The sequence below is a fragment of the Haplochromis burtoni genome, unplaced genomic scaffold (genome assembly GCF_018398535.1).
Source record: "Haplochromis burtoni strain Fernald_Lab_line unplaced genomic scaffold, NCSU_Asbu1 Contig_2, whole genome shotgun sequence".
NCBI classification, from domain to species: Eukaryota; Metazoa; Chordata; class Actinopteri; order Cichliformes; family Cichlidae; genus Haplochromis; species Haplochromis burtoni.
The window spans coordinates 5,188,155-5,198,685 of NW_024582363.1; the positions used below are offsets into that span (position 1 = coordinate 5,188,155).

At 39.6% G+C, this 10,531-nt stretch overlaps 1 long non-coding RNA gene across 1 annotated transcript; it reads left to right on the plus strand.

Annotated features, from left to right (window-relative positions):
* Positions 1–2,968: 2,968 nt before the first annotated feature.
* LOC102313800 lies at positions 2,969–9,938 on the plus strand. The gene is made up of 3 exons (XR_315236.3): positions 2,969–3,335; positions 7,534–7,659; positions 8,228–9,938. It is a non-coding gene; the product is annotated as an uncharacterized LOC102313800 (long non-coding RNA).
* The last annotated feature ends 593 nt before the right edge of the window (positions 9,939–10,531 follow it).

A 10,531-nucleotide genomic window follows, 5' to 3' on the forward strand; every position in this document is an offset into this window, starting at 1 on the left:
GCCACTGGAATTGTTGCCAACTGTTTTGTACATATTCCCAAATTCCCAAAATAATACCAATTTTTAATCACTGAGACCATCATTCCAATCAGGGGCAGAGACTAATGCAGTGATATAGACATTATCAAGCGCCACCTTCCAACCCGCAAAACCTTCATGAACAGCAACAGCATCACTGCCAGCAACTGACCATGTCTCTCTGTTATCAACTTTTTGTCCACATTTTTTCTTGCACAAATGACCAGCTTCCCATTATATTCTGACAAAATGAAACCCAGTCTAAAGAAATAAAGATTATTAAATGCATGAACTATCAATGTAGGTTACCGAATACCAAAGGAATAATTCTAAAATGACCCAAAATATTTAAATCGCTTCACAGGATACAGACAGCTTACATGCACTACCAGTAAAATATGATGTAAACTAGTATCTTTAGAGACATCAAAAATAGAAAGGATCAAAGGATCAACAAGATGTGTGTGCAGGTGAAAGAGAATGAAAAGCTGAGATGGGCAGAGCTTGAGAAATTGGAGATTCCAACTCACTCTCGCCCATTTTCACCTCCCATTATCTGATTAGCCTCCCATTTCTTCCCCATCAGTGCAGTGACCTGGATTTCAGTAGGATAGTGATGGTCAGCCAGGGCGGGGTCTGGTGAGAGGGGGCAAACCATTTGGGGGTGGTGGAACCATAAATCAGCACCAGCGGGAGAGAAGAGTGAGGGGGATTTATATAGATGTTGTGCTTGGCCAGCCCACTTGTGGACACCGTGATGAATTCACAAGCACATTGCCAAGGCAAACTACTTCATTATACTATGGCCCAGTGGTCATTAATCTCCCTAGGAGGCCAGCATCCTGGGGGATCGCCAGACCAGAGAATTTATTCAGGCCTGGAGGTACCCATTTCATTAGCCATTCAATCTGTTCAACCACCAACCCCTCCCCTTCATTCCCGTATCTGTCTCTACTTTCCATCACTGTAGTTAATAATATTTAAGTGGTTGTTCTTACAGAGTTTTATCTTTATTATTATGAAAAATGCTCATTTTCCCAATATTTACCAAAATTCTCATTGTATTAGCAGCTTTCAATTGTCTGGAGGGGGTTGGGCGGGTCAATAAGCATTGGCATCGGTTAATTGTATGGCATGTTTATCACTGTACAAAACTGTGTTTCTTCCATTTGTTCTGCGATTACTGCAGCGAGCAAAGAAAAAAAGGAAAAAGTTGCATTTCTGTTGCTGCTGTTACACCAGTGCTGCAAATAGAGGTGTAAACCCTCCAGTAAATGTCACGATTAGGTACGGCAGGATGGAAACAGAGAATAGATTCCCAGAGGTAAACTCTCAACTGCTTACTTCAGTCCTGTAACCTAATGGTGTCATTACTGGAGGGCAAGTGCTACTGGCCCAACGTGCATGGAGGGCCACCATGCAATGATTACTTATTTATGTTGGGAATCCTTATTCCACAAATACATAGCGAAAACAAATATGATGTCCCCTCTGTCAATTACAGTGATCAAGCATATGTGCCTGGATGAAGACACACAGCACACATGCTTAAAGATCAATCGGAGCGCACTGTGACAGTGCATGTGTAACTGCCAACTGGTTACAGTCTATCAAATTATTATCATTGTTGTTGTTATTATTTATGTTTAATAGACATATACAGTCTCAGGAAACCTACACTGTTCATAGATCACAGGGAATTCCTTCCATGTTGTGAGTTCTGTAATATCACCATGTCAGCCCTGAACACTCCTATGATCTGACCTTGCGTCTGAAATGGAGGGAAGTCTTCATTTTCCATCTCCCGATGTTTCTATGTTTCTCTCTCCCTGAAGGGTTTAACCATATATACGTGGAATAATTTCATCAACCATGCTACGTCCCGACGGACCCTTTCCACTTTAAACACTTAACGGGCTAAATAAATAATGATGGCTTACACACTGTGTGTGTGTGTTAACGTTAACGGCACCAGCCACTAGCCCCGGGTCCCACAGCAGCAGGAGTCCTTTAAGCGAATAATTTGCTTCCGTTCAGGCCGCCACACTGTAGCCATTCGCCAAGCAGATTATGGGCCTTTAAGTAGCAGCCAGGCCTGAAATGTGACTCTAGGGCCCACAAGCTGTCAGAGAGGAGGCAAGACTCCTTGGAGAGAAACTGTAGGATAGGGACAGAGAGCGATGGAGACTGACAGTTAGGGAAAAAGATAAATCTATAAATATGAATGCAAGAGAAAGACTGAAGGGGAGTTGATGTGGTGTGAAATAAAACAAAAGAGCAATCTCATTATCTAGTGTGTTTGATGAAGCAGGCAACTGTTCAAAATAATAAAAGGCTGAATCTGCTGATAATGAAGAAAAAACAGCCTCAATGTCACTTGCGAAGTGACGGTGATTGTTTCAAACACATGTTTTATGTCATACTTTTTTTGGCAACTCTGATCAGAATCTGCTGTGGAGGAATGACAGAGAATGGGGTTTTGATAACCAAGATTAAAAGTTAAGAGTTTTTGAATTTGACCAAACTACAGTCAGCATCTGTTTCCAGCACAATGGTCCATGGGATCTCCTTCGTCATTCCATTCGTTATGCGGCAATGATAACATACAGACTGTTACGAACTTAAAGTTGAGACAATGTATCTCTATACACACACTTGAGACAAAGTGTGTACTGATTACCACTGAATATTTGTGACAATAAATTTTAAGTATGTCACTGGAAAAATTTGGTATACATAGGTAGTGTCAATATGAAATGGGTGCCTAAAAGTCCAAATTAAGAATTGCCTATCACCTGACATCAAAAATGTCACGCATTCTCCAAACATCTCCATAATTTCAAAGTATTTTTAAAGACACACTATAGAAAGAAAACATAATTTCGCAGAACCAGTCTATTAAGACAGCAGTTTCTATCCTGCTAAGGCGAGGGGCTTACAGTTACAATAACCCAATTAAGATATCAGATTTTAATTCAAACCGTTCAAAAAATCAATTGAATCTTTCCGTAAACCCTTTCCTCTGGTTTTCTTTGTAATCTCAGCACGTTTTGATTTAACTGCACATTTCACTCCAAACCCCGAGCTCCAGTAAAACCCTGGAGAAAGCTAGACACCATCAGTTGATCTATCGTGCCATCTCCACGCTGAGGAGAGGACTGAAACATCAAATCCACCACCCTCGAAATGACATCTGAACATCAATACATGGTCCCCGCCCCTCCGATGTGACAGTAAAAGCCGTATTGATTTCCGCCCGGATTAAGGATTCTGCTGGGAGCAATTTAAACATACAAGCTGAAGTCTCCGGGCCAGTGGTGAGTGATGTCTTTCACCATGTATAATCAAATTGAAGGCCTGCGTTTTGGAGGAGTGGTTGTCCAGATCAGTAAAATTTAAAGAGATGGAATAAGATACCTAAACCAAAAAGAGAACCGATAAGAGTGGATAAATAGATTACGAAGACTAAAAACAAACAAAGCAAACTCCAGTGGCTCCCTTTTTCTCCCTGTTCAGTATCTACAGTCTGCTGAGGTCTTCCTAATGCTAAAGCTAGCAAGCTTGGTTCAAACACCTGGCACTGTAGCCAGCAATTAGCTGAGTTTTATTGGTGAGGCACCATTGTAAATAGCTCCATTAATAGCAGTGGATGTAAATTTTAAAACAGGGGGATGTTTTATGACGAATAAATTTGCGACCTACTGTTGCTGTCACTGCCACTTTTCACTCCTCCCACGCAAATGCCAAATGTCGCACATGCGCTGAAGTGTTACCCCAACAGGAACCTTTGACTGCAGGGCCTAAACTCAATGGAAGAAAGCATTAGTCCTCGGCGTAATTTTTCCCATTATTTCAGTAACAACAACAACATAAACAACAAAAGATAGAAAAACTCAGGTTGCATAATTGCCCAATTGGTGAATAACTATAGTGAATAAAGTTCAGCATTTTTATGGTATGCTAGGATTACCTATCATTATCATGGTGGTTTCTCAACAAATGATAAGCTGAAGCTGAATTTCTGCTGTAAAATAGCGAACAAACATTTGGTTTTAGTCCTGCAGGCATTTACAAATGAAGGGATTTCACTGGGAAACTTATAACATTTCAAGATATGTGTTTTTATATTCATATTCATATCCATATGTCTTTTATGTTTTAAGAAGATTTGAAGCAATTCCAAAAGGTTATAAATCACATAGTGGCAGCTCATATCAGTGAAAAGTTTTTTTTTACATACTCATACATTATACTCCAATCAGCATGTCTCTTTCTGCCTTTGAGGTTATTACAAGCAACTTTACCATCATTCATGACCCTGTTATTTACACAAGCAAGACAGATGCACAGAGGCACCTGCAGATGTGAAGCAAATACTTGCGCACGTACACATCCATTCACTTCATCCAGATTTTCCTTCCCCCAGCTGCGCAGCAGTGCTGAGGCCATGTATCCTGATGGCACTGATGGTGCTTCATGCTGCCCTCAGGTCTCTGAAGGTTAACTCCCTGACCTCTGCGGTCTCCTGGTTGAGGGTTGCTGTGATAGATAGGCCTGCTCAGAGATAGAAATAATGTCCTATGTAGCGCAACAACAAAAAAACTATATTTTAACCAGTGTTTTATAGCTAGTAATAGATAGAAGTCAGTATATTTTAACAAAGCAGTTTAAGGCATCATCCTGCGAGGGGTGTTTTGTATGCTTGGCCTCCAGTGAACTCTATTTAATTCTTTACGGCCTGTATTGTCATACCTTGTGCCTTCTAGACAATTTTTAACAATACACCACCAGGTGAAACTACCTGGTTGGGGAGAAGAAAAGCCAAGCAAACTGTTGTTTTCCTCTGCAGTAAGAGTCACAAAGCAAAGAAAGGGGAAACATAGAATTTAAAAAAGGAGAAAAAAACAGGTGAAACAGTGCAAGGAAGTCAATGAATAACAATGTTTGGGGCCAAAAATAAATTACATGACGCTCAGTGTTGCAGAACAATCAAAGCTTAGGCGAGTTCTGAACATGCATGCACTTGAACTTGGCTAAATGTTGCTCTTGAACTACTGATAGGCACTGGGAAAAACAAGCCATTAAAGCCAGTTCAGGTAAACAAAATAGGACTCCAGCGGGAACAAGCAACATTGAAAGAGCTGGGGGGTGGGGGAGAGTCTTTGAAGTGGCTCAGAGTATTCCCCTGACACTTCTGAGATATTTATTTGAATAATGTGCAGATTCACACCCGAATGAGCAGAGATCTGTACAGTGGGTGGGAAGATGACAAGGTTTAATTTTCAACTCTACTGAGGAGTAGTGAGAGCGAAGTAGGAAGAGAGAGGAAAGAGCAGCAGGGGAATTAAAAAGAGAGACGGAGGGGGAGCAAAATACAGAGCTAGATATGAGTTGAGGAAGGTTGATGGAGGTATATCAGATTCCCTAAAAACATTTTGACATTTTAAACCTAAGGCAGTTTGCAGGCAGTAAATAAAGGGAAGGGAATCAATAGCAGTCAGTGATAAGGGGATAAAGCAGCTAAATATGAAATACTGCCTAACAAAATGGTATGGATTTCCAATGGGGCCATGTGACACAAGCTGCTTTGAAATGCAAATAGTAACTTATGCACATTGTCCTTCTCAGGCCTTGCAACCTATTGATCGGCTAAAACAAATTCTATTGATCATTGAATATTTAATGGCGATAATTAAATCTCTCATGGAGGTACTTACACCCCATTTCCAGTTTTCATCTTCTTACTCAGGAGACCTGCCTTTGACTCACTAACGCTCTCAGGCTCTGTAAAGAACCACATGCAGCTAATTGCAATAAAACTGGGTATTGAGTTCATGTTGAGAATATTGTGTAGGTTGTTTCCTGTCAATCTGCATGTCCCAACAGGAGGAGAGCATTTCTCCTAAAAGTTTAAGGTGAAAATCACTTTGTAAAATTCTAAAGGATCTGGATAAGCAAATGTAGAACAATGTTCTTCTTGGTTGCAACATTTCAGTCAGTTAATGTACTAAGAATTATACACAATATGTAGTAAATTTAGGCAACAAAAGATAGAAAAACATATGCCTCCACAAAGATACAGAATAAAGGGTTTAGAAAGTGTTTGCAAAATGGAGTGCTTCTTCTTTTTGGGGCAGGTGAAGTAGATTTGGTGTAGATGTCATTCTAGTTTCACTGTGAGTTTGATACACTGTGGTGTCCTTCGCTGCCTTTATGAAGCTTCTTATATAGAGTTTTTTTTTTTCATGCCACTATGATGTGAATAACTAGAGTTTATACCGTAGTTAGACAAAGCTGTGTCTGTTCTGAATTTTGATGTTTAATTGTTATGATGTGGTGTTTCTTTCTTTTCAATTACTTGAGTTAGCGTTTGTTTAGTAGATAAAAATGCCATTCGAATGCTGCTTCAGAGTATTCAACTACTCTTTTGGAGAAAAAAGTTTACATAATGTCACAGCTTTTTTTAATTTGCCTGCATGGCTATAAAGTATCAAACCGAAATTTATCAGAAATATTTCTTCTTAATCTTGGGTGTTGTAAGTTTTATTGATCTTTGTCCAAATATTTCCAAAAATAGGACAGATTTTAAGTGTGGCCTCAAACTTTAGACAACTCTGCATTTTTGTATGTTACTATTTCTTACAGTTCTGTTTTATCTTGTTTATTTAACTCCTTCAGTAAATACTAGTTCTACTGTATAAAAAGAGCTAATTTGTAATTTGGCCAAAGTCCTGCTCTGATTTTCTTGTGGTATACCTAACTTCCCCCATTTATTCAGTGCAAGTATGCCTTCTGTACAAAAATGTACTGCGCTTAGAAAACAGACGTTCTTCTGGTATGCATTGTGTTTTTCCAATAATAACAGGAAATGATACAAAACTATCTCTAAAACCACAATACATCATTTTGTTTTAATGTCTCTCGGCTGTTGAATAAACAAAGTGCAATGTAAAATAATCCTGCTTTATAAAAATTCACTCTATTATGTACTTGTTATACAAGAATGAAATTCAGGTATCAGCGGTATAGGAGTATGTTAACCATCTGTGGCTTTTATATTACAAAGGACAAAGTTTAATACCCATGATGGCAAGTTGTTGCTCAAGCTCTCAGGCGCGTTGTCTCTCTGCTTTTCAGGAGCCACAAACTGTCCTCATACTGTTAGGGCACAAAAAAAATGCGAGAGAGAAAAAGTCTCCTTAATTGAGTGACATAATTTATTACATTAAAAGACTGGCAAACAGGAAAAGGTTGCTGTCAGGATAACATTAGAGGGCAGCTCTCATTGCATGGGCCAGTGTTAAACAAAGTGCCAATCAATAGCCCTTTTATTAGTGACCACAATCAATGTACCACTGACTCGGTGAGCCAATTAACGTTATCGATCACAGACGAAAGAGAAGAAGTGAAGGGGACGAGGGCAAAGTATTGAGATAGCAAAGAAAATACAGGGGACGATAGGAGAGGACGAGCTGCAGTGCTTTCCTCAGGTCTTGTTTTCCTTCTCATCTGTAGGGAGGAGGAGGGGGAGGTTGGCTGTGGAGTGAGAAGACCAGATTCCCACCAAGTGAGAGGCCCCAGGGATCTGCAGCTGAAGACACCCTGACAGAAAGCAGAGGCCCACATATCTCCCAGGAGGAAGTGAGTATGTGTGTGTGTCTGTGTAGTAGTGGCAAGGAGTGGAGTTCAGGGGAAGCTGCTGCCCACCCTATACACCCACACTCTCGTGCACATCATTTACTAGCACGGGAGGTGAGCTGTACTGGGAAAGCAGCACTACTTGTCTTCTCACCGTTGGTTCTGAATAGTAATGAGGTCACAGCACTCTAAGGTCTCTGTGCATGCTCAGCTCCAACTTCCACTCCAAGTGGGTGACCAGTGTGCATGTGTGGGCCTGTATGTGTGTGACCGGCTTGGGGATGTACATTACATAATTTCCTAAGGTCTCTGTATGACACAAAAACTGCACGCGACATTAACAGTCAGGGATGCTGAATTTGTCTAAACTGCCCACTCTTTACGAGGAACACTTTGGAACACGTTTACTCATGCAACAATATTTTTTTGTTTTTCTGATTACTTATGGATTCAGTCATCTTTACTCTATGTTATTCTCATAATTTGTGCAACAATAAGTTCACACCCTCACAATAGCGCTGCTGATATTCAAGTACCCCCTGTATTTTCATTTGGTGTCCTGTTCCCAAAGAGAAAGGGGTCAGGAGGACATCTGCTTCATGTCAGCTGGCAGTATAGTACTTGTCTCAGGGGTTATCGGGCTCCCTCTATCAGGCTGTGGTTGGAACATGGACCTCTCCTTCCTGAAGGAAACCCTCCGAACCAGCGTGTCGACAGCTTGAGAAGGTGCGACAGAGAAAGAAAAGAGGAAAGTCTGGATGGGGCTGGAAGGAAGACGACAGAGGCAAGGATGAGTAGGAGAGAAATACAGCAAATTACTGTGTTTTTTTTAGATACGGTAGGACCAACACCCTGTATTGTATTGTAGTTTACCCTACTAAATTTTTCCATGTTACTTTGCTGATATTATTAAAAGGAAAGCCCAACAGAATATTTAAAATTATATTTTAGATGCTGAAGAAAACTCTCCATTTTAATTGTTGGTTTCAATGTATAAATAGAAAATGTGCACAATTAGTGATATTATTTATCACCATATCTATTTATTTTTATATAATTATCTGATGAGCATTTGTGGAAGTCCCTCCATAATGATAAAAGTTCCACATGTTGTCTATTTATCTGTAAGTCTGATCTTGTCAACTCACAGGACAAAATCCACGAAAGTTTAATATCAAGCTTCCAAAAATACTGGAAAATAATAAGGGAAAAATACACATAATCTCATATATCTTACAACAGAAGCAGACATTACTCTTGCATTCACAAATGGTGAGTTAAGGAGTTGTTAATAATTAAATGGCATATTATTTATTGTCCTTGCCATTATCCTTTAAAGACCCATTAAACTTCAAAACTACTTCAGAACAAACATAACAAACTTAATATTGTTCTCACTGATGCTGTTCTGTCTTATTTGTATTACTCTTTGTATTCGTCTAGTGATGAGTACAATAACTGAAAGGCAGTACTTTAGCCTTTTGAGGACTCATTGATAGTCTATATGTCTACCATCAACTGGATTACATTAGTGCTGACAAAGATGGGGATAAAGGTAAGCAGAGAGAGAGACCAAGTATACTGTACTCCGTATATCCCCTCTTTGTGAGTCAAGGTTTGCACTTCATCTGGACTGCTGTAGTGCCCCTGTGTGTATGCTACTTTAAAACTAAGTACAGAGACACGATAGTGGAAGAGAGAATGAGAATGTCATATACAGTATAACAGTGGTTGCCACACCGCCTACCAAGATTGCACTTAGACAAGATAGTTGAAGTAAAGTCAAGGACTTAAAGGTCCAATAAGAAAAAAGAAGACAAAAGTAAGAGTGATTGAGAGAAAGAAGGAGAATGGGAAAAAAAGGCAATGCAGACAAGCTGCAGTATGTGAAAATACCGTTAGTGATGTGAAAGCTTCAGATGAAGTGGAGCGAAGTGAGCCCCAAAGCCAGGGCTAAGTGAGCAGATTAGAGAGACCGCACAGTGGTATCACTCTTCCACTGCATTTTCTGTCCCACTGGCAAAGGTCAAGCACGTACTACAGCCACACAGTGTACATACTGCAGGTATGTACACACAGTCACTACAGACAAAAAAGTGTTAATGAAAATAACATCACCAATTTGAGCCAATAAAAAGGCTCATGCTTGACACACAAATGGCAATGTGGCATATTGTAAAGTGGGTAGTTTCAATGACCCCTTTAACATTCTCAGCTCACATGGCTGCTTCTGCAAAACCAGGTATAAAATCTGTGCTGTTATCAGCCCCAGTGCGTTTGCATTTTACAAACCAGAGTAAAGGTATAGTTGTAATGCCATTCTTATTATCTCATTATGAGGAAACAGATTATTATGAGAAACCAATTACAATAGCATAAGAATTTAAAGGTTTCAATGCAAAATGTGTGTTGGCCGGCTTCTGACAAAATACTTGTAACTTGCCCAAGTTAAGCCCTGATGATAGACATTGCCCTGTGTTTCAACCAAAGGATTCATTTCTTTAAAATGTGTATAATACTGTGTAGTTGAAAATTATTTTTGATACATAAGACAATGTTAGATATTATTTTTTTCATTCAGTACATCCACGGTGTTAACAGAACAATTTTTGTTTCACCACCACATGATTGAAAAGTGCTAAAGAACCCAGCTGACCCCCAGCTTGACAACCCTGGCTCAAGTTCCTTTTTCTTCAGTTTTATAGCTTCTATGCCTTGTTCTGGTGACAGTATGATCAAGTGCAAGAGGTTTCGTTACTTTTGTAATGTGTGAACTTTATATTGAAAATAATAATGACAAAATAATATTGCAAATTATTTATTCTCACTTTTGCTGCTGCTAGGTAAAGCTGTTGCTCTAGTTTGTCACTGATGT